This window comes from Syngnathus leptorhynchus, chromosome 12 (genome assembly GCF_054491065.1).
Source record: "Syngnathus leptorhynchus isolate UIUO chromosome 12, UIUO_Slep, whole genome shotgun sequence".
NCBI lineage: Eukaryota > Metazoa > Chordata > Actinopteri > Syngnathiformes > Syngnathidae > Syngnathus > Syngnathus leptorhynchus.
In genome coordinates, this window is record NC_141206.1 from 80,192 (window position 1) to 103,126 (window position 22,935).

Below are 22,935 nucleotides of genomic sequence, written 5' to 3' on the forward strand. Positions count from 1 at the left end.
CCAATTTCATCGTTTGGTTTATGTTTTACACGCGTTTTAAATTTTATTGCCGAAATCGCTTTTTCTCGCCGAGATAAGCACGTTTTCTGAAATGCCGCTCTCCCCGTCACTCTGGTTAAAGTGTTATGAAAAAAAAGGCTGTTGGGGGCTAGGGAGTATCGAGTTGATCATTATACATGAAGAAATAACCAATTTCATCGTTTGGTTTATGTTTTACACGCGTTTTAAATTTTATTGCCGAAATCGCTTTTCTCACCGAGATAAGCACGTTTTCTGAAATGCCGCTCTCCCGTCACTCTGGTTAAAGTGTTATGAAAAACAAGGCTGTTGGGGGCTAGGGAGTATCGAGTTGATCATTATACATGAAGAAATGACCAATTTCATCGTTTGGTTTATGTTTTACACGCGTTTTAAATTTTATTGCCGAAATCGCTTTTTCTCGCCGAGATAAGCACGTTTTCTGAAATGCCGCTCTCCCGTCACTCTGGTTAAAGTGTTATGAAAAAAAAGGCTGTTGGGGGCTAGGGAGTATCGAGTTGATCATTATACATGAAGAAATAACCAATTTCATCGTTTGGTTTATGTTTTACACGCGTTTTAAATTTTATTGCCGAAATCGCTTTTTCTCGCCGAGATAAGCACGTTTTCTGAAATGCCGCTCTCCCGTCACTCTGGTTAAAGTGTTATGAAAAAAAAGGCTGTTGGGGGCTAGGGAGTATCGAGTTGATCATTATACATGAAGAAATAACCAATTTCATCGTTTGGTTTATGTTTTACACGCGTTTTAAATTTTATTGCCGAAATCGCTTTTTCTCGCCGAGATAAGCACGTTTTCTGAAATGCCGCTCTCCCGTCACTCCGGTTAAAGTGTTATGAAAAAAAAGGCTGTTGGGGGCTAGGGAGTATCGAGTTGATCATTATACATGAAGAAATAACCAATTTCATCGTTTGGTTTATGTTTTACACGCGTTTTAAATTTTATTGCCGAAATCGCTTTTTCTCGCCGAGATAAGCACGTTTTCTGAAATGCCGCTCTCCCGTCACTCTGGTTAAAGTGTTATGAAAAAAAAGGCTGTTGGGGGCTAGGGAGTATCGAGTTGATCATTATACATGAAGAAATAACCAATTTCATCGTTTGGTTTATGTTTTACACGCGTTTTAAATTTTATTGCCGAAATCGCTTTTTCTCGCCGAGATAAGCACGTTTTCTGAAATGCCGCTCTCCCGTCACTCTGGTTAAAGTGTTATGAAAAAAAAGGCTGTTGGGGGCTAGGGAGTATCGAGTTGATCATTATGCATGAAGAAATAACCAATTTCATCGTTTGGTTTATGTTTTACACGCGTTTTAAATTTTATTGCCGAAATCGCTTTTTCTCGCCGAGATAAGCACGTTTTCTGAAATGCCGCTCTCCCGTCACTCTGGTTAAAGTGTTATGGAAAAAAAAGGCTGTTGGGGGCTAGGGAGTATCGAGTTGATCATTATACATGAAGAAATAACCAATTTCATCGTTTGGTTTATGTTTTACACGATGCTGAGCTCCAGCTGGAAGTGTAAAAAGAACCGGGCTGGTTAAAAAAAGAACCGGGCGACCCGGTAAAATTGCTTAGCCGGGGCTCTGGAAGCCTAACACGGCGTGATCTTGTCCAAAAAGCCGCTGCTGAGCTCCAGCTAGAAGTGTAAAAAGAACCGGGCTGGTTAAAAAAAAGAACCGGGCGGCCCGGTAAAATTGCTTAGCCGGGGCTCTGGAAGCCTAACCCGGCGTGATACTGTGCAAAAAGCCGCTGCTGAGCTCCAGCTGGAAGTGTAAAAAAAACCGGGCTGGTTAAAAAAAAGAACCGGGCGACCCTGTAAAATTGCTTAGCCGGGGCTCTGGAAGCCTAACACGGCGTGATCTTGTCCAAAAACCCGCTGCTGAGCTCCAGCTGGAAGTGTAAAAAGAACCGGGCTGGTTAAAAAAAAGAACCGGGCGGGCCGGTAAAATTGCTTAGCCGGGGCTCTGGAAGCCTAACACGGCGTGATCTTGTCCAAAAAGCCGCTCGTGAGCTCCAGCTGGAAGTGTAAAAAGAACCGGGCTGGTTCAAAAAAAGAACCGGGCGGCCCGGTAGAATTGCTTAGCCGAGGTCCTGGAAGCCTAACCCGGCGTGATCTTGCGCAAAAAGCCGCTGCTGAGCTCCAGCTGGAAGTGTAAAAAGAACCGGGCTGGTTCAAAAAAAGAACCGGGCGGCCCGGTAAAATTGCTTAGCCGGGGTCCTGGAAGCCTAACGCGGCGTGATCTTGCCCGAAAGTCGGCCTCTATACTTCCATATTAGGTACCAGGCGCTCAGAGCCAACTTGGCAAAAAATTTCTAAGTGCCCACGGCTCTGCGGGGATTGTGCGTCCGACCCGCGCCGGTTCTCCAGCCGGCCTAAAATAACGCAAAACCAGCCTCTCCCCTGGAGCTCACAGCCAAAGGCGAAACTTTTCTAAGTGCCTACGGCTCTGCGGGCTTTTGAGTCCGCCCCGCGCCGGTTCGTCGGTCGGCCTCAAAAAGCGAAAAATCAGCCTCTCTCCCTGGAGCTCGACTCGAGTTGATCATTATACATGAAGAAATAACCAATTTCATCGTTTGGTTTATGTTTTACACGCGTTTTAAATTTTATTGCCGAAATCGCTTTTTCTCGCCGAGATAAGCACGTTTTCTGAAATGCCGCTCTCCCGTCACTCTGGTTAAAGTGTTATGAAAAAAAGGCTGTTGGGGGCTAGGGAGTATCGAGTTGATCATTATACATGAAGAAATAACCAATTTCATCGTTTGGTTTATGTTTTACACGCGTTTTAAATTTTATTGCCGAAATCGCTTTTTCTCGCCGAGATAAGCACGTTTTCTGAAATGCCGCTCTCCCGTCACTCTGGTTAAAGTGTTATGAAAAAAAAGGCTGTTGGGGGCTAGGGAGTATCGAGTTGATCATTATACATGAAGAAATAACCAATTTCATCGTTTGGTTTATGTTTTACACGCGTTTTAAATTTTATTGCCGAAATCGCTTTTTCTCGCCGAGATAAGCACGTTTTCTGAAATGCCGCTCTCCCGTCACTCTGGTTAAAGTGTTATGAAAAAAAAAGGCTGTTGGGGGCTAGGGAGTATCGAGTTGATCATTATACATGAAGAAATAACCAATTTCATCGTTTGGTTTATGTTTTACACGCGTTTTAAATTTTATTGCCGAAATCGCTTTTTCTCGCCGAGATAAGCACGTTTTCTGAAATGCCGCTCTCCCGTCACTCTGGTTAAAGTGTTATGAAAAAAAAAGGCTGTTGGGGGCTAGGGAGTATCGAGTTGATCATTATACATGAAGAAATAACCAATTTCATCGTTTGGTTTATGTTTTACACGCGTTTTAAATTTTATTGCCGAAATCGCTTTTTCTCGCCGAGATAAGCACGTTTTCTGAAATGCCGCTCTCCCGTCACTCTGGTTAAAGTGTTATGAAAAAAAAGGCTGTTGGGGGCTAGGGAGTATCGAGTTGATCATTATACATGAAGAAATAACAAATTTCATCGTTTGGTTTATGTTTTACACGCGTTTTAAATTTTATTGCCGAAATCGCTTTTTCTCGCCGAGATAAGCACGTTTTCTGAAATGCCGCTCTCCCGTCACTCTGGTTAAAGTGTTATGAAAAAAAAGGCTGTTGGGGGCTAGGGAGTATCGAGTTGATCATTATACATGAAGAAATAACCAATTTCATCGTTTGGTTTATGTTTTACACGCGTTTTAAATTTTATTGCCGAAATCGCTTTTTCTCGCCGAGATAAGCACGTTTTCTGAAATGCCGCTCTCCCGTCACTCTGGTTAAAGTGTTATGAAAAAAAAGGCTGTTGGGGGCTAGGGAGTATCGAGTTGATCATTATACATGAAGAAATAACCAATTTCATCGTTTGGTTTATGTTTTACACGCGTTTTAAATTTTATTGCCGAAATCGCTTTTTCTCGCCGAGATAAGCACGTTTTCTGAAATGCCGCTCTCCCGTCACTCTGGTTAAAGTGTTATGAAAAAAAAGGCTGTTGGGGGCTAGGGAGTATCGAGTTGATCATTATACATGAAGAAATAACCAATTTCATCGTTTGGTTTATGTTTTACACGCGTTTTAAATTTTATTGCCGAAATCGCTTTTTCTCGCCGAGATAAGCACGTTTTCTGAAATGCCGCTCTCCCGTCACTCTGGTTAAAGTGTTATGGAAAAAAAAGGCTGTTGGGGGCTAGGGAGTATCGAGTTGATCATTATACATGAAGAAATAACCAATTTCATCGTTTGGTTTATGTTTTACACGATGCTGAGCTCCAGCTGGAAGTGTAAAAAGAACCGGGCTGGTTAAAAAAAGAACCGGGCGACCCGGTAAAATTGCTTAGCCGGGGCTCTGGAAGCCTAACACGGCGTGATCTTGTCCAAAAAGCCGCTGCTGAGCTCCAGCTGGAAGTGTAAAAAGAACCGGGCTGGTTAAAAAAAAGAACCGGGCGGCCCGGTAAAATTGCTTAGCCGGGGCTCTGGAAGCCTAACCCGGCGTGATACTGTGCAAAAAGCCGCTGCTGAGCTCCAGCTGGAAGTGTAAAAAAAACCGGGCTGGTTAAAAAAAAGAACCGGGCGACCCTGTAAAATTGCTTAGCCGGGGCTCTGGAAGCCTAACACGGCGTGATCTTGTCCAAAAACCCGCTGCTGAGCTCCAGCTGGAAGTGTAAAAAGAACCGGGCTGGTTAAAAAAAAGAACCGGGCGGGCCGGTAAAATTGCTTAGCCGGGGCTCTGGAAGCCTAACACGGCGTGATCTTGTCCAAAAAGCCGCTCGTGAGCTCCAGCTGGAAGTGTAAAAAGAACCGGGCTGGTTCAAAAAAAGAACCGGGCGGCCCGGTAGAATTGCTTAGCCGAGGTCCTGGAAGCCTAACCCGGCGTGATCTTGCGCAAAAAGCCGCTGCTGAGCTCCAGCTGGAAGTGTAAAAAGAACCGGGCTGGTTCAAAAAAAGAACCGGGCGGCCCGGTAAAATTGCTTAGCCGGGGTCCTGGAAGCCTAACGCGGCGTGATCTTGCCCGAAAGTCGGCCTCTATACTTCCATATTAGGTACCAGGCGCTCAGAGCCAACTTGGCAAAAAATTTCTAAGTGCCCACGGCTCTGCGGGGATTGTGCGTCCGACCCGCGCCGGTTCTCCAGCCGGCCTAAAATAACGCAAAACCAGCCTCTCCCCTGGAGCTCACAGCCAAAGGCGAAACTTTTCTAAGTGCCTACGGCTCTGCGGGCTTTTGAGTCCGCCCCGCGCCGGTTCGTCGGTCGGCCTCAAAAAGCGAAAAATCAGCCTCTCTCCCTGGAGCTCGACTCGAGTTGATCATTATACATGAAGAAATAACCAATTTCATCGTTTGGTTTATGTTTTACACGCGTTTTAAATTTTATTGCCGAAATCGCTTTTTCTCGCCGAGATAAGCACGTTTTCTGAAATGCCGCTCTCCCGTCACTCTGGTTAAAGTGTTATGAAAAAAAAGGCTGTTGGGGGCTAGGGAGTATCGAGTTGATCATTATACATGAAGAAATAACCAATTTCATCGTTTGGTTTATGTTTTACACGCGTTTTAAATTTTATTGCCGAAATCGCTTTTTCTCGCCGAGATAAGCACGTTTTCTGAAATGCCGCTCTCCCGTCACTCTGGTTAAAGTGTTATGAAAAAAAAGGCTGTTGGGGGCTAGGGAGTATCGAGTTGATCATTATACATGAAGAAATAACCAATTTCATCGTTTGGTTTATGTTTTACACGCGTTTTAAATTTTATTGCCGAAATCGCTTTTTCTCGCCGAGATAAGCACGTTTTCTGAAATGCCGCTCTCCCGTCACTCTGGTTAAAGTGTTATGAAAAAAAAGGCTGTTGGGTGCTAGGGAGTATCGAGTTGATCTTTATACATGAAGAAATAACCAATTTCATCGTTTGGTTTATGTTTTACACGCGTTTTAAATTTTATTGCCGAAATCGCTTTTTCTCGCCGAGATAAGCACGTTTTCTGAAATGCCGCTCTCCCGTCACTCTGGTTAAAGTGTTATGAAAAAAAAGGCTGTTGGGGGCTAGGGAGTATCGAGTTGATCATTATACATGAAGAAATAACCAATTTCATCGTTTGGTTTATGTTTTACACGCGTTTTAAATTTTATTGCCGAAATCGCTTTTTCTCGCCGAGATAAGCACGTTTTCTGAAATGCCGCTCTCCCGTCACTCTGGTTAAAGTGTTATGAAAAAAAAGGCTGTTGGGGGCTAGGGAGTATCGAGTTGATCATTATACATGAAGAAATAACCAATTTCATCGTTTGGTTTATGTTTTACACGCGTTTTAAATTTTATTGCCGAAATCGCTTTTTCTCGCCGAGATAAGCACGTTTTCTGAAATGCCGCTCTCCCGTCACTCTGGTTAAAGTGTTATGAAAAAAAAGGCTGTTGGGGGCTAGGGAGTATCGAGTTGATCATTATACATGAAGAAATAACCAATTTCATCGTTTGGTTTATGTTTTACACGCGTTTTAAATTTTATTGCCGAAATCGCTTTTTCTCGCCGAGATAAGCACGTTTTCTGAAATGCCGCTCTCCCGTCACTCTGGTTAAAGTGTTATGAAAAAAAAGGCTGTTGGGGGCTAGGGAGTATCGAGTTGATCATTATACATGAAGAAATAACCAATTTCATCGTTTGGTTTATGTTTTACACGCGTTTTAAATTTTATTGCCGAAATCGCTTTTTCTCGCCGAGATAAGCACGTTTTCTGAAATGCCGCTCTCCCGTCACTCTGGTTAAAGTGTTATGAAAAAAAAGGCTGTTGGGGGCTAGGGAGTATCGAGTTGATCATTATACATGAAGAAATAACCAATTTCATCGTTTGGTTTATGTTTTACACGCGTTTTAAATTTTATTGCCGAAATCGCTTTTTCTCGCCGAGATAAGCACGTTTTCTGAAATGCCGCTCTCCCGTCACTCTGGTTAAAGTGTTATGAAAAAAAAGGCTGTTGGGGGCTAGGGAGTATCGAGTTGATCATTATACATGAAGAAATAACCAATTTCATCGTTTGGTTTATGTTTTACACGCGTTTTAAATTTTATTGCCGAAATCGCTTTTTCTCGCCGAGATAAGCACGTTTTCTGAAATGCCGCTCTCCCGTCACTCTGGTTAAAGTGTTATGAAAAAAAAGGCTGTTGGGGGCTAGGGAGTATCGAGTTGATCATTATACATGAAGAAATAACCAATTTCATCGTTTGGTTTATGTTTTACACGCGTTTTAAATTTTATTGCCGAAATCGCTTTTTCTCGCCGAGATAAGCACGTTTTCTGAAATGCCGCTCTCCCGTCACTCTGGTTAAAGTGTTATGAAAAAAAAGGCTGTTGGGGGCTAGGGAGTATCGAGTTGATCATTATACATGAAGAAATAACCAATTTCATCGTTTGGTTTATGTTTTACACGCGTTTTAAATTTTATTGCCGAAATCGCTTTTTCTCGCCGAGATAAGCACGTTTTCTGAAATGCCGCTCTCCCGTCACTCTGGTTAAAGTGTTATGAAAAAAAAGGCTGTTGGGGGCTAGGGAGTATCGAGTTGATCATTATACATGAAGAAATAACCAATTTCATCGTTTGGTTTATGTTTTACACGCGTTTTAAATTTTATTGCCGAAATCGCTTTTTCTCGCCGAGATAAGCACGTTTTCTGAAATGCCGCTCTCCCGTCACTCTGGTTAAAGTGTTATGAAAAAAAAGGCTGTTGGGGGCTAGGGAGTATCGAGTTGATCATTATACATGAAGAAATAACCAATTTCATCGTTTGGTTTATGTTTTACACGCGTTTTAAATTTTATTGCCGAAATCGCTTTTTCTCGCCGAGATAAGCACGTTTTCTGAAATGCCGCTCTCCCGTCACTCTGGTTAAAGTGTTATGAAAAAAAAGGCTGTTGGGGGCTAGGGAGTATCGAGTTGATCATTATACATGAAGAAATAACCAATTTCATCGTTTGGTTTATGTTTTACACGCGTTTTAAATTTTATTGCCGAAATCGCTTTTTCTCGCCGAGATAAGCACGTTTTCTGAAATGCCGCTCTCCCGTCACTCTGGTTAAAGTGTTATGAAAAAAAAGGCTGTTGGGGGCTAGGGAGTATCGAGTTGATCATTATACATGAAGAAATAACCAATTTCATCGTTTGGTTTATGTTTTACACGCGTTTTAAATTTTATTGCCGAAATCGCTTTTTCTCGCCGAGATAAGCACGTTTTCTGAAATGCCGCTCTCCCGTCACTCTGGTTAAAGTGTTATGAAAAAAAAGGCTGTTGGGGGCTAGGGAGTATCGAGTTGATCATTATACATGAAGAAATAACCAATTTCATCGTTTGGTTTATGTTTTACACGCGTTTTAAATTTTATTGCCGAAATCGCTTTTTCTCGCCGAGATAAGCACGTTTTCTGAAATGCCGCTCTCCCGTCACTCTGGTTAAAGTGTTATGAAAAAAAAGGCTGTTGGGGGCTAGGGAGTATCGAGTTGATCATTATACATGAAGAAATAACCAATTTCATCGTTTGGTTTATGTTTTACACGCGTTTTAAATTTTATTGCCGAAATCGCTTTTTCTCGCCGAGATAAGCACGTTTTCTGAAATGCCGCTCTCCCGTCACTCTGGTTAAAGTGTTATGAAAAAAAAGGCTGTTGGGGGCTAGGGAGTATCGAGTTGATCATTATACATGAAGAAATAACCAATTTCATCGTTTGGTTTATGTTTTACACGCGTTTTAAATTTTATTGCCGAAATCGCTTTTTCTCGCCGAGATAAGCACGTTTTCTGAAATGCCGCTCTCCCGTCACTCTGGTTAAAGTGTTATGAAAAAAAAGGCTGTTGGGGGCTAGGGAGTATCGAGTTGATCATTATACATGAAGAAATAACCAATTTCATCGTTTGGTTTATGTTTTACACGCGTTTTAAATTTTATTGCCGAAATCGCTTTTTCTCGCCGAGATAAGCACGTTTTCTGAAATGCCGCTCTCCCGTCACTCTGGTTAAAGTGTTATGAAAAAAAAGGCTGTTGGGGGCTAGGGAGTATCGAGTTGATCATTATACATAGAAGAAATAACCAATTTCATCGTTTGGTTTATGTTTTACACGCGTTTTAAATTTTATTGCCGAAATCGCTTTTTCTCGCCGAGATAAGCACGTTTTCTGAAATGCCGCTCTCCGTCACTCTGGTTAAAGTGTTATGAAAAAAAAGGCTGTTGGGGGCTAGGGAGTATCGAGTTGATCATTATACATGAAGAAATAACCAATTTCATCGTTTGGTTTATGTTTTACACGCGTTTTAAATTTTATTGCCGAAATCGCTTTTTCTCGCCGAGATAAGCACGTTTTCTGAAATGCCGCTCTCCCGTCACTCTGGTTAAAGTGTTATGAAAAAAAAGGCTGTTGGGGGCTAGGGAGTATCGAGTTGATCATTATACATGAAGAAATAACCAATTTCATCGTTTGGTTTATGTTTTACACGCGTTTTAAATTTTATTGCCGAAATCGCTTTTTCTCGCCGAGATAAGCACGTTTTCTGAAATGCCGCTCTCCCGTCACTCTGGTTAAAGTGTTATGAAAAAAAAGGCTGTTGGGGGCTAGGGAGTATCGAGTTGATCATTATACATGAAGAAATAACCAATTTCATCGTTTGGTTTATGTTTTACACGCGTTTTAAATTTTATTGCCGAAATCGCTTTTTCTCGCCGAGATAAGCACGTTTTCTGAAATGCCGCTCTCCCGTCACTCTGGTTAAAGTGTTATGAAAAAAAAGGCTGTTGGGGGCTAGGGAGTATCGAGTTGATCATTATACATGAAGAAATAACCAATTTCATCGTTTGGTTTATGTTTTACACGCGTTTTAAATTTTATTGCCGAAATCGCTTTTTCTCGCCGAGATAAGCACGTTTTCTGAAATGCCGCTCTCCCGTCACTCTGGTTAAAGTGTTATGAAAAAAAAGGCTGTTGGGGGCTAGGGAGTATCGAGTTGATCATTATACATGAAGAAATAACCAATTTCATCGTTTGGTTTATGTTTTACACGCGTTTTAAATTTTATTGCCGAAATCGCTTTTTCTCGCCGAGATAAGCACGTTTTCTGAAATGCCGCTCTCCCGTCACTCTGGTTAAAGTGTTATGAAAAAAAAGGCTGTTGGGGGCTAGGGAGTATCGAGTTGATCATTATACATGAAGAAATAACCAATTTCATCGTTTGGTTTATGTTTTACACGCGTTTTAAATTTTATTGCCGAAATCGCTTTTTCTCGCCGAGATAAGCACGTTTTCTGAAATGCCGCTCTCCCGTCACTCTGGTTAAAGTGTTATGAAAAAAAAGGCTGTTGGGGGCTAGGGAGTATCGAGTTGATCATTATACATGAAGAAATAACCAATTTCATCGTTTGGTTTATGTTTTACACGCGTTTTAAATTTTATTGCCGAAATCGCTTTTTCTCGCCGAGATAAGCACGTTTTCTGAAATGCCGCTCTCCCGTCACTCTGGTTAAAGTGTTATGAAAAAAAAGGCTGTTGGGGGCTAGGGAGTATCGAGTTGATCATTATACATGAAGAAATAACCAATTTCATCGTTTGGTTTATGTTTTACACGCGTTTTAAATTTTATTGCCGAAATCGCTTTTTCTCGCCGAGATAAGCACGTTTTCTGAAATGCCGCTCTCCCGTCACTCTGGTTAAAGTGTTATGAAAAAAAAGGCTGTTGGGGGCTAGGGAGTATCGAGTTGATCATTATACATGAAGAAATAACCAATTTCATCGTTTGGTTTATGTTTTACACGCGTTTTAAATTTTATTGCCGAAATCGCTTTTTCTCGCCGAGATAAGCACGTTTTCTGAAATGCCGCTCTCCCGTCACTCTGGTTAAAGTGTTATGAAAAAAAAGGCTGTTGGGGGCTAGGGAGTATCGAGTTGATCATTATACATGAAGAAATAACCAATTTCATCGTTTGGTTTATGTTTTACACGCGTTTTAAATTTTATTGCCGAAATCGCTTTTTCTCGCCGAGATAAGCACGTTTTCTGAAATGCCGCTCTCCCGTCACTCTGGTTAAAGTGTTATGAAAAAAAAGGCTGTTGGGGGCTAGGGAGTATCGAGTTGATCATTATACATGAAGAAATAACCAATTTCATCGTTTGGTTTATGTTTTACACGCGTTTTAAATTTTATTGCCGAAATCGCTTTTTCTCGCCGAGATAAGCACGTTTTCTGAAATGCCGCTCTCCCGTCACTCTGGTTAAAGTGTTATGAAAAAAAAGGCTGTTGGGGGCTAGGGAGTATCGAGTTGATCATTATACATGAAGAAATAACCAATTTCATCGTTTGGTTTATGTTTTACACGCGTTTTAAATTTTATTGCCGAAATCGCTTTTTCTCGCCGAGATAAGCACGTTTTCTGAAATGCCGCTCTCCCGTCACTCTGGTTAAAGTGTTATGAAAAAAAAGGCTGTTGGGGGCTAGGGAGTATCGAGTTGATCATTATACATGAAGAAATAACCAATTTCATCGTTTGGTTTATGTTTTACACGCGTTTTAAATTTTATTGCCGAAATCGCTTTTTCTCGCCGAGATAAGCACGTTTTCTGAAATGCCGCTCTCCCGTCACTCTGGTTAAAGTGTTATGAAAAAAAAGGCTGTTGGGGGCTAGGGAGTATCGAGTTGATCATTATACATGAAGAAATAACCAATTTCATCGTTTGGTTTATGTTTTACACGCGTTTTAAATTTTATTGCCGAAATCGCTTTTTCTCGCCGAGATAAGCACGTTTTCTGAAATGCCGCTCTCCCGTCACTCTGGTTAAAGTGTTATGAAAAAAAAGGCTGTTGGGGGCTAGGGAGTATCGAGTTGATCATTATACATGAAGAAATAACCAATTTCATCGTTTGGTTTATGTTTTACACGCGTTTTAAATTTTATTGCCGAAATCGCTTTTTCTCGCCGAGATAAGCACGTTTTCTGAAATGCCGCTCTCCCGTCACTCTGGTTAAAGTGTTATGAAAAAAAAGGCTGTTGGGGGCTAGGGAGTATCGAGTTGATCATTATACATGAAGAAATAACCAATTTCATCGTTTGGTTTATGTTTTACACGCGTTTTAAATTTTATTGCCGAAATCGCTTTTTCTCGCCGAGATAAGCACGTTTTCTGAAATGCCGCTCTCCCGTCACTCTGGTTAAAGTGTTATGAAAAAAAAGGCTGTTGGGGGCTAGGGAGTATCGAGTTGATCATTATACATGAAGAAATAACCAATTTCATCGTTTGGTTTATGTTTTACACGCGTTTTAAATTTTATTGCCGAAATCGCTTTTTCTCGCCGAGATAAGCACGTTTTCTGAAATGCCGCTCTCCCGTCACTCTGGTTAAAGTGTTATGAAAAAAAAGGCTGTTGGGGGCTAGGGAGTATCGAGTTGATCATTATACATGAAGAAATAACCAATTTCATCGTTTGGTTTATGTTTTACACGCGTTTTAAATTTTATTGCCGAAATCGCTTTTTCTCGCCGAGATAAGCACGTTTTCTGAAATGCCGCTCTCCCGTCACTCTGGTTAAAGTGTTATGAAAAAAAAGGCTGTTGGGGGCTAGGGAGTATCGAGTTGATCATTATACATGAAGAAATAACCAATTTCATCGTTTGGTTTATGTTTTACACGCGTTTTAAATTTTATTGCCGAAATCGCTTTTTCTCGCCGAGATAAGCACGTTTTCTGAAATGCCGCTCTCCCGTCACTCTGGTTAAAGTGTTATGAAAAAAAAGGCTGTTGGGGGCTAGGGAGTATCGAGTTGATCATTATACATGAAGAAATAACCAATTTCATCGTTTGGTTTATGTTTTACACGCGTTTTAAAATTTATTGCCGAAATCGCTTTTTCTCGCCGAGATAAGCACGTTTTCTGAAATGCCCCTCTCCCGTCACTCTGGTTAAAGTGTTATGAAAAAAAAGGCTGTTGGGGGCTAGGGAGTATCGAGTTGATCATTATACATGAAGAAATAACCAATTTCATCGTTTGGTTTATGTTTTACACGCGATTTAAATTTTATTGCCGAAATCGCTTTTTCTCGCCGAGATAAGCACGTTTTCTGAAATGCCGCTCTCCCGTCACTCTGGTTAAAGTGTTATGAACAAAAAGGCTGTTGGGGGCTAGGGAGTATCGAGTTGATCATTATACATGAAGAAATAACCAATTTCATCGTTTGGTTTATGTTTTACACGCGTTTTAAATTTTATTGCCGAAATCGCTTTTTCTCGCCGAGATAAGCACGTTTTCTGAAATGCCGCTCTCCCGTCACTCTGGTTAAAGTGTTATGAAAAAAAAGGCAGTTGGGGGCTAGGGAGTATCGAGTTGATCATTATACATGAAGAAATAACCAATTTCATCGTTTGGTTTATGTTTTACACGCGTTTTAAATTTTATTGCCGAAATCGCTTTTTCTCGCCGAGATAAGCACGTTTTCTGAAATGCCGCTCTCCCGTCACTCTGGTTAAAGTGTTATGAAAAAAAAGGCTGTTGGGGGCTAGGGAGTATCGAGTTGATCATTATACATGAAGAAATAACCAATTTCATCGTTTGGTTTATGTTTTACACGCGTTTTAAATTTTATTGCCGAAATCGCTTTTTCTCGCCGAGATAATTACGTTTTCTGAAATGCCGCTCTCCCGTCACTCTGGTTAAAGTGTTATGAAAAAAAAGGCTGTTGGGGGCTAGGGAGTATCGAGTTGATCATTATACATGAAGAAATAACCAATTTCATCGTTTGGTTTATGTTTTACACGCGTTTTAAATTTTATTGCCGAAATCGCTTTTTCTCGCCGAGATAAGCACGTTTTCTGAAATGCCGCTCTCCCGTCACTCTGGTTAAAGTGTTATGAAAAAAAAGGCTGTTGGGGGCTAGGGAGTATCGAGTTGATCATTATACATGAAGAAATAACCAATTTCATCGTTTGGTTTATGTTTTACACGCGTTTTAAATTTTATTGCCAAAATCGCTTTTTCTCGCCGAGATAAGCACGTTTTCTGAAATGCCGCTCTCCCGTCACTCTGGTTAAAGTGTTATGAAAAAAAAGGCTGTTGGGGGCTAGGGAGTATCGAGTTGATCATTATACATGAAGAAATAACCAATTTCATCGTTTGGTTTATGTTTTACACGCGTTTTAAATTTTATTGCCGAAATCGCTTTTTCTCGCCGAGATAAGCACGTTTTCTGAATTGCCGCTCTCCCGTCACTCTGGTTAAAGTGTTATGAAAAAAAAGGCTGTTGGGGGCTAGGGAGTATCGAGTTGATCATTATACATGAAGAAATAACCAATTTCATCGTTTGGTTTATGTTTTACACGCGTTTTAAATTTTATTGCCGAAATCGCTTTTTCTCGCCGAGATAAGCACGTTTTCTGAAATGCCGCTCTCCCGTCACTCTGGTTAAAGTGTTATGAAAAAAAAAGGCTGTTGGGGGCTAGGGAGTATCGAGTTGATCATTATACATGAAGAAATAAACAATTTCATCGTTTGGTTTATGTTTTACACGCGTTTTAAATTTTATTGCCGAAATCGCTTTTTCTCGCCGAGATAAGCACGTTTTCTGAAATGCCGCTCTCCCGTCACTCTGGTTAAAGTGTTATGAAAAAAAAGGCTGTTGGGGGCTAGGGAGTATCGAGTTGATCATTATACATGAAGAAATAACCAATTTCATCGTTTGGTTTATGTTTTACACGCGTTTTAAATTTTATTGCCGAAATCGCTTTTTCTCGCCGAGATAAGCACGTTTTCTGAAATGCCGCTCTCCCGTCACTCTGGTTAAAGTGTTATGAAAAAAAAGGCTGTTGGGGGCTAGGGAGTATCGAGTTGATCATTATACATGAAGAAATAACCAATTTCATCGTTTGGTTTATGTTTTACACGCGTTTTAAATTTTATTGCCGAAATCGCTTTTTCTCGCCGAGATAAGCACGTTTTCTGAAATGCCGCTCTCCCGTCACTCTGGTTAAAGTGTTATGAAAAAAAAGGCTGTTGGGGCCTAGGGAGTATCGAGTTGATCATTATACATGAAGAAATAACCAATTTCATCGTTTGGTTTATGTTTTACACGCGTTTTAAATTTTATTGCCGAAATCGCTTTTTCTCGCCGAGATAAGCACGTTTTCTGAAATGCCGCTCTCCCGTCACTCTGGTTAAAGTGTTATGAAAAAAAAGGCTGTTGGGGGCTAGGGAGTATCGAGTTGATCATTATACATGAAGAAATAACCAATTTCATCGTTTGGTTTATGTTTTACACTGGTTTTAAATTTTATTGCCGAAATCGCTTTTTCTCGCCGAGATAAGCACGTTTTCTGAAATGCCGCTCTCCCGTCACTCTGGTTAAAGTGTTATGAAAAAAAAGGCTGTTGGGGGCTAGGGAGTATCGAGTTGATCATTATACATGAAGAAATAACCAATTTCATCGTTTGGTTTATGTTTTACACGCGTTTTAAATTTTATTGCCGAAATCGCTTTTTCTCGCCGAGATAAGCACGTTTTCTGAAATGCCGCTCTCCCGTCACTCTGGTTAAAGTGTTATGAAAAAAAAAGGCTGTTGGGGGCTAGGGAGTATCGAGTTGATCATTATACATGAAGAAATAAACAATTTCATCGTTTGGTTTATGTTTTACACGCGTTTTAAATTTTATTGCCGAAATCGCTTTTTCTCGCCGAGATAAGCACGTTTTCTGAAATGCCGCTCTCCCGTCACTCTGGTTAAAGTGTTATGAAAAAAAAGGCTGTTGGGGGCTAGGGAGTATCGAGTTGATCATTATACATGAAGAAATAACCAATTTCATCGTTTGGTTTATGTTTTACACGCGTTTTAAATTTTATTGCCGAAATCGCTTTTTCTCGCCGAGATAAGCACGTTTTCTGAAATGCCGCTCTCCCGTCACTCTGGTTAAAGTGTTATGAAAAAAAAGGCTGTTGGGGGCTAGGGAGTATCGAGTTGATCATTATACATGAAGAAATAACCAATTTCATCGTTTGGTTTATGTTTTACACGCGTTTTAAATTTTATTGCCGAAATCGCTTTTTCTCGCCGAGATAAGCACGTTTTCTGAAATGCCGCTCTCCCGTCACTCTGGTTAAAGTGTTATGAAAAAAAAGGCTGTTGGGGGCTAGGGAGTATCGAGTTGATCATTATACATGAAGAAATAACCAATTTCATCGTTTGGTTTATGTTTTACACGCGTTTTAAATGTTATTGCCGAAATCGCTTTTTCTCGCCGAGATAAGCACGTTTTCTGAAATGCCGCTCTCCCGTCACCCTGGTTAAAGTGTTATGAAAAAAAAGGCTGTTGGGGGCTAGGGAGTATCGAGTTGATCATTATACATGAAGAAATAACCAATTTCATCGTTTGGTTTATGTTTTACACGCGTTTTAAATTTTATTGCCGAAATCGCTTTTTCTCGCCGAGATAAGCACGTTTTCTGAAATGCCGCTCTCCCGTCACTCTGGTTAAAGTGTTATGAAAAAAAAGGCTGTTGGGGGCTAGGGAGTATCGAGTTGATCATTATACATGAAGAAATAACCAATTTCATCGTTTGGTTTATGTTTTACACGCGTTTTAAATTTTATTGCCGAAATCGCTTTTTCTCGCCGAGATAAGCACGTTTTCTGAAATGCCGCTCTCCCGTCACTCTGGTTAAAGTGTTATGAAAAAAAAGGCTGTTGGGGGCTAGGGAGTATCGAGTTGATCATTATACATGAAGAAATAACCAATTTCATCGTTTGGTTTATGTTTTACACGCGTTTTAAATTTTATTGCCGAAATCGCTTTTTCTCGCCGAGATAAGCACGTTTTCTGAAATGCCGCTCTCCCGTCACTCTGGTTAAAGTGTTATGAAAAAAAAGGCTGTTGGGGGCTAGGGAGTATCGAGTTGATCATTATACATGAAGAAATAACCAATTTCATCGTTTGGTTTATGTTTTACACGCGTTTTAAATTTTATTGCCGAAATCGCTTTTTCTCGCCGAGATAAGCACGTTTTCTGAAATGCCGCTCTCCCGTCACTCTGGTTAAAGTGTTATGAAAAAAAAGGCTGTTGGGGGCTAGGGAGTATCGAGTTGATCATTATACATGAAGAAATAACCAATTTCATCGTTTGGTTTATGTTTTACACGCGTTTTAAATTTTATTGCCGAAATCGCTTTTTCTCGCCGAGATAAGCCACGTTTTCTGAAATGCCGCTCTCCCGTCACTCTGGTTAAAGTGTTATGAAAAAAAAGGCTGTTGGGGGCTAGGGAGTATCGAGTTGATCATTATACATGAAGAAATAACCAATTTCATCGTTTGGTTTATGTTTTACACGCGTTTTAAATTTTATTGCCGAAATCGCTTTTTCTCGCCGAGATAAGCACGTTTTCTGAAATGCCGCTCTCCCGTCACTCTGGTTAAAGTGTTATGAAAAAAAAAGGCTGTTGGGGGCTAGGGAGTATCGAGTTGATCATTATACATGAAGAAATAACCAATTTCATCGTTTGGTTTATGTTTTACACGATGCTGAGCTCCAGCTGGAAGTGTAAAAAGAACCGGGCTGGTTAAAAAAAGAACCGGGCGACCCGGTAAATTTGCTTAGCCGGGGCTCTGGAAGCCTATCACGGCGTGATCTTGTCCAAAAAGCCGCTGCTGAGCTCCAGCTGGAAGTGTAAAAAGAACCGGGCTGGTTAAAAAAAAGAACCGGGCGACCCGGTAAAATTGCTTAGCCGGGGCTCTGGAAGCCTAACACGGCGTGATCTTGTCCAAAAAGCCGCTGCTGAGCTCCAGCTGGAAGTGTAAAAAGAACCGGGCTGGTTAAAAAAAAGAACCGGGCGGCCCGGTAAAATTGCTTAGCCGGGGCTCTGGAAGCCTAACCCGGCGTGATACTGTGCAAAAAGCCGCTGCTGAGCTCCAGCTGGAAGTGTAAAAAAAACCGGGCTGGTTAAAAAAAAGAACCGGGCGACCCTGTAAAATTGCTTAGCCGGGGCTCTGGAAGCCTAACACGGCGTGATCTTGTCCAAAAACCCGCTGCTGAGCTCCAGCTGGAAGTGTAAAAAGAACCGGGCTGGTTAAAAAAAAGAACCGGGCGGGCCGGTAAAATTGCTTAGCCGGGGCTCTGGAAGCCTAACACGGCGTGATCTTGTCCAAAAAGCCGCTCGTGAGCTCCAGCTGGAAGTGTAAAAAGAACCGGGCTGGTTCAAAAAAAGAACCGGGCGGCCCGGTAGAATTGCTTAGCCGAGGTCCTGGAAGCCTAACCCGGCGTGATCTTGCGCAAAAAGCCGCTGCTGAGCTCCAGCTGGAAGTGTAAAAAGAACCGGGCTGGTTCAAAAAAAGAACCGGGCGGCCCGGTAAAATTGCTTAGCCGGGGTCCTGGAAGCCTAACGCGGCGTGATCTTGCCCGAAAGTCGGCCTCTATACTTCCATATTAGGTACCAGGCGCTCAGAGCCAACTTGGCAAAAATTTTCTAAGTGCCCACGGCTCTGCGGGGATTGTGCGTCCGACCCGCGCCGGTTCTCCAGCCGGCCTAAAATAACGCAAAACCAGCCTCTCCCCTGGAGCTCACAGCCAAAGGCGAAACTTTTCTAAGTGCCTACGGCTCTGCGGGCTTTTGAGTCCGCCCCGCGCCGGTTCGTCAGTCGGCCTCAAAAAGCGAAAAATCAGCCTCTCTCCCTGGAGCTCGACTCGAGTTGATCATTATACATGAAGAAATAACCAATTTCATCGTTTGGTTTATGTTTTACACGCGTTTTAAATTTTATTGCCGAAATCGCTTTTTCTCGCCAAGATAAGCACGTTTTCTGAAATGCCGCTCTCCCGTCACTCTGGTTAAAGTGTTATGAAAAAAAAGGCTGTTGGGGGCTAGGGAGTATCGAGTTGATCATTATACATGAAGAAATAACCAATTTCATCGTTTGGTTTATGTTTTACACGCGTTTTAAATTTTATTGCCGAAATCGCTTTTTCTCGCCGAGATAAGCACGTTTTCTAAAATGCCGCTCTCCCGTCACTCTGGTTAAAGTGTTATGAAAAAAAAGGCTGTTGGGGGCTAGGGAGTATCGAGTTGATCATTATACATGAAGAAATAACCAATTTCATCGTTTGGTTTATGTTTTACACGCGTTTTAAATTTTATTGCCGAAATCGCTTTTTCTCGCCGAGATAAGCACGTTTTCTGAAATGCCGCTCTCCCGTCACTCTGGTTAAAGTGTTATGAAAAAAAAGGCTGTTGGGGGCTAGGGAGTATCGAGTTGATCATTATACATGAAGAAATAACCAATTTCATCGTTTGGTTTATGTTTTACACGCGTTTTAAATTTTATTGCCGAAATCGCTTTTTCTCGCCGAGATAAGCACGTTTTCTGAAATGCCGCTCTCCCGTCACTCTGGTTAAAGTGTTATGAAAAAAAAGGCTGTTGGGGGCTAGGGAGTATCGAGTTGAACATTATACATGAAGAAATAACCAATTTCATCGTTTGGTTTATGTTTTACACGCGTTTTAAATTTTATTGCCGAAATCGCTTTTTCTCGCCGAGATAAGCACGTTTTCTGAAATGCCGCTCTCCCGTCACTCTGGTTAAAGTGTTATGAAAAAAAAGGCTGTTGGGGGCTAGGGAGTATCGAGTTGATCATTATACATGAAGAAATAACCAATTTCATCGTTTGGTTTATGTTTTACACGCGTTTTAAATTTTATTGCCGAAATCGCTTTTTCTCGCCGAGATAAGCACGTTTTCTGAAATGCCGCTCTCCCGTCACTCTGGTTAAAGTGTTATGAAAAAAAAGGCTGTTGGGGGCTAGGGAGTATCGAGTTGATCATTATACATGAAGAAATAACCAATTTCATCGTTTGGTTTATGTTTTACACGCGTTTTAAATTTTATTGCCGAAATCGCTTTTTCTCGCCGAGATAAGCACGTTTTCTGAAATGCCGCTCTCCCGTCACTCTGGTTAAAGTGTTATGAAAAAAAAGGCTGTTGGGGGCTAGGGAGTATCGAGTTGATCATTATACATGAAGAAATAACCAATTTCATCGTTTGGTTTATGTTTTACACGCGTTTTAAATTTTATTGCCGAAATCGCTTTTTCTCGCCGAGATAAGCACGTTTTCTGAAATGCCGCTCTCCCGTCACTCTGGTTAAAGTGTTATGAAAAAAAAGGCTGTTGGGGGCTAGGGAGTATCGAGTTGATCATTATACATGAAGAAATAACCAATTTCATCGTTTGGTTTATGTTTTACACGCGTTTTAAATTTTATTGCCGAAATCGCTTTTTCTCGCCGAGATAAGCACGTTTTCTGAAATGCCGCTCTCCCGTCACTCTGGTTAAAGTGTTATGAAAAAAAAGGCTGTTGGGGGCTAGGGAGTATCGAGTTGATCATTATACATGAAGAAATAACCAATTTCATCGTTTGGTTTATGTTTTACACGCGTTTTAAATTTTATTGCCGAAATCGCTTTTTCTCGCCGAGATAAGCACGTTTTCTGAAATGCCGCTCTCCCGTCACTCTGGTTAAAGTGTTATGAAAAAAAAGGCTGTTGGGGGCTAGGGAGTATCGAGTTGATCATTATACATGAAGAAATAACCAATTTCATCGTTTGGTTTATGTTTTACACGCGTTTTAAATTTTATTGCCGAAATCGCTTTTTCTCGCCGAGATAAGCACGTTTTCTGAAATGCCGCTCTCCCGTCACTCTGGTTAAAGTGTTATGAAAAAAAAGGCTGTTGGGGGCTAGGGAGTATCGAGTTGATCATTATACATGAAGAAATAACCAATTTCATCGTTTGGTTTATGTTTTACACGCGTTTTAAATTTTATTGCCGAAATCGCTTTTTCTCGCCGAGATAAGCACGTTTTCTGAAATGCCGCTCTCCCGTCACTCTGGTTAAAGTGTTATGAAAAAAAAGGCTGTTGGGGGCTAGGGAGTATCGAGTTGATCATTATACATGAAGAAATAACCAATTCCATCGTTTGGTTTATGTTTTACACGCGTTTTAAATTTTATTGCCGAAATCGCTTTTTCTCGCCGAGATAAGCACGTTTTCTGAAATGCCGCTCTCCCGTCACTCTGGTTAAAGTGTTATGAAAAAAAAGGCTGTTGGGGGCTAGGGAGTATCGAGTTGATCATTATACATGAAGAAATAACCAATTTCATCGTTTGGTTTATGTTTTACACGCGTTTTAAATTTTATTGCCGAAATCGCTTTTTCTCGCCGAGATAAGCACGTTTTCTGAAATGCCGCTCTCCCGTCACTCTGGTTAAAGTGTTATGAAAAAAAAGGCTGTTGGGGGCTAGGGAGTATCGAGTTGATCATTATACATGAAGAAATAACCAATTTCATCGTTTGGTTTATGTTTTACACGCGTTTTAAATTTTATTGCCGAAATCGCTTTTTCTCGCCGAGATAAGCACGTTTTCTGAAATGCCGCTCTCCCGTCACTCTGGTTAAAGTGTTATGAAAAAAAAGGCTGTTGGGGGCTAGGGAGTATCGAGTTGATCATTATACATGAAGAAATAACCAATTTCATCGTTTGGTTTATGTTTTACACGCGTTTTAAAATTTATTGCCGAAATCGCTTTTTCTCGCCGAGATAAGCACGTTTTCTGAAATGCCCCTCTCCCGTCACTCTGGTTAAAGTGTTATGAAAAAAAAGGCTGTTGGGGGCTAGGGAGTATCGAGTTGATCATTATACATGAAGAAATAACCAATTTCATCGTTTGGTTTATGTTTTACACGCGATTTAAATTTTATTGCCGAAATCGCTTTTTCTCGCCGAGATAAGCACGTTTTCTGAAATGCCGCTCTCCCGTCACTCTGGTTAAAGTGTTATGAACAAAAAGGCTGTTGGGGGCTAGGGAGTATCGAGTTGATCATTATACATGAAGAAATAACCAATTTCATCGTTTGGTTTATGTTTTACACGCGTTTTAAATTTTATTGCCGAAATCGCTTTTTCTCGCCGAGATAAGCACGTTTTCTGAAATGCCGCTCTCCCGTCACTCTGGTTAAAGTGTTATGAAAAAAAAGGCAGTTGGGGGCTAGGGAGTATCGAGTTGATCATTATACATGAAGAAATAACCAATTTCATCGTTTGGTTTATGTTTTACACGCGTTTTAAATTTTATTGCCGAAATCGCTTTTTCTCGCCGAGATAAGCACGTTTTCTGAAATGCCGCTCTCCCGTCACTCTGGTTAAAGTGTTATGAAAAAAAAGGCTGTTGGGGGCTAGGGAGTATCGAGTTGATCATTATACATGAAGAAATAACCAATTTCATCGTTTGGTTTATGTTTTACACGCGTTTTAAATTTTATTGCCGAAATCGCTTTTTCTCGCCGAGATAATTACGTTTTCTGAAATGCCGCTCTCCCGTCACTCTGGTTAAAGTGTTATGAAAAAAAAGGCTGTTGGGGGCTAGGGAGTATCGAGTTGATCATTATACATGAAGAAATAACCAATTTCATCGTTTGGTTTATGTTTTACACGCGTTTTAAATTTTATTGCCGAAATCGCTTTTTCTCGCCGAGATAATTACGTTTTCTGAAATGCCGCTCTCCCGTCACTCTGGTTAAAGTGTTATGAAAAAAAAGGCTGTTGGGGGCTAGGGAGTATCGAGTTGATCATTATACATGAAGAAATAACCAATTTCATCGTTTGGTTTATGTTTTACACGCGTTTTAAATTTTATTGCCGAAATCGCTTTTTCTCGCCGAGATAAGCACGTTTTCTGAAATGCCGCTCTCCCGTCACTCTGGTTAAAGTGTTATGAAAAAAAAGGCTGTTGGGGGCTAGGGAGTATCGAGTTGATCATTATACATGAAGAAATAACCAATTTCATCGTTTGGTTTATGTTTTACACGCGTTTTAAATTTTATTGCCAAAATCGCTTT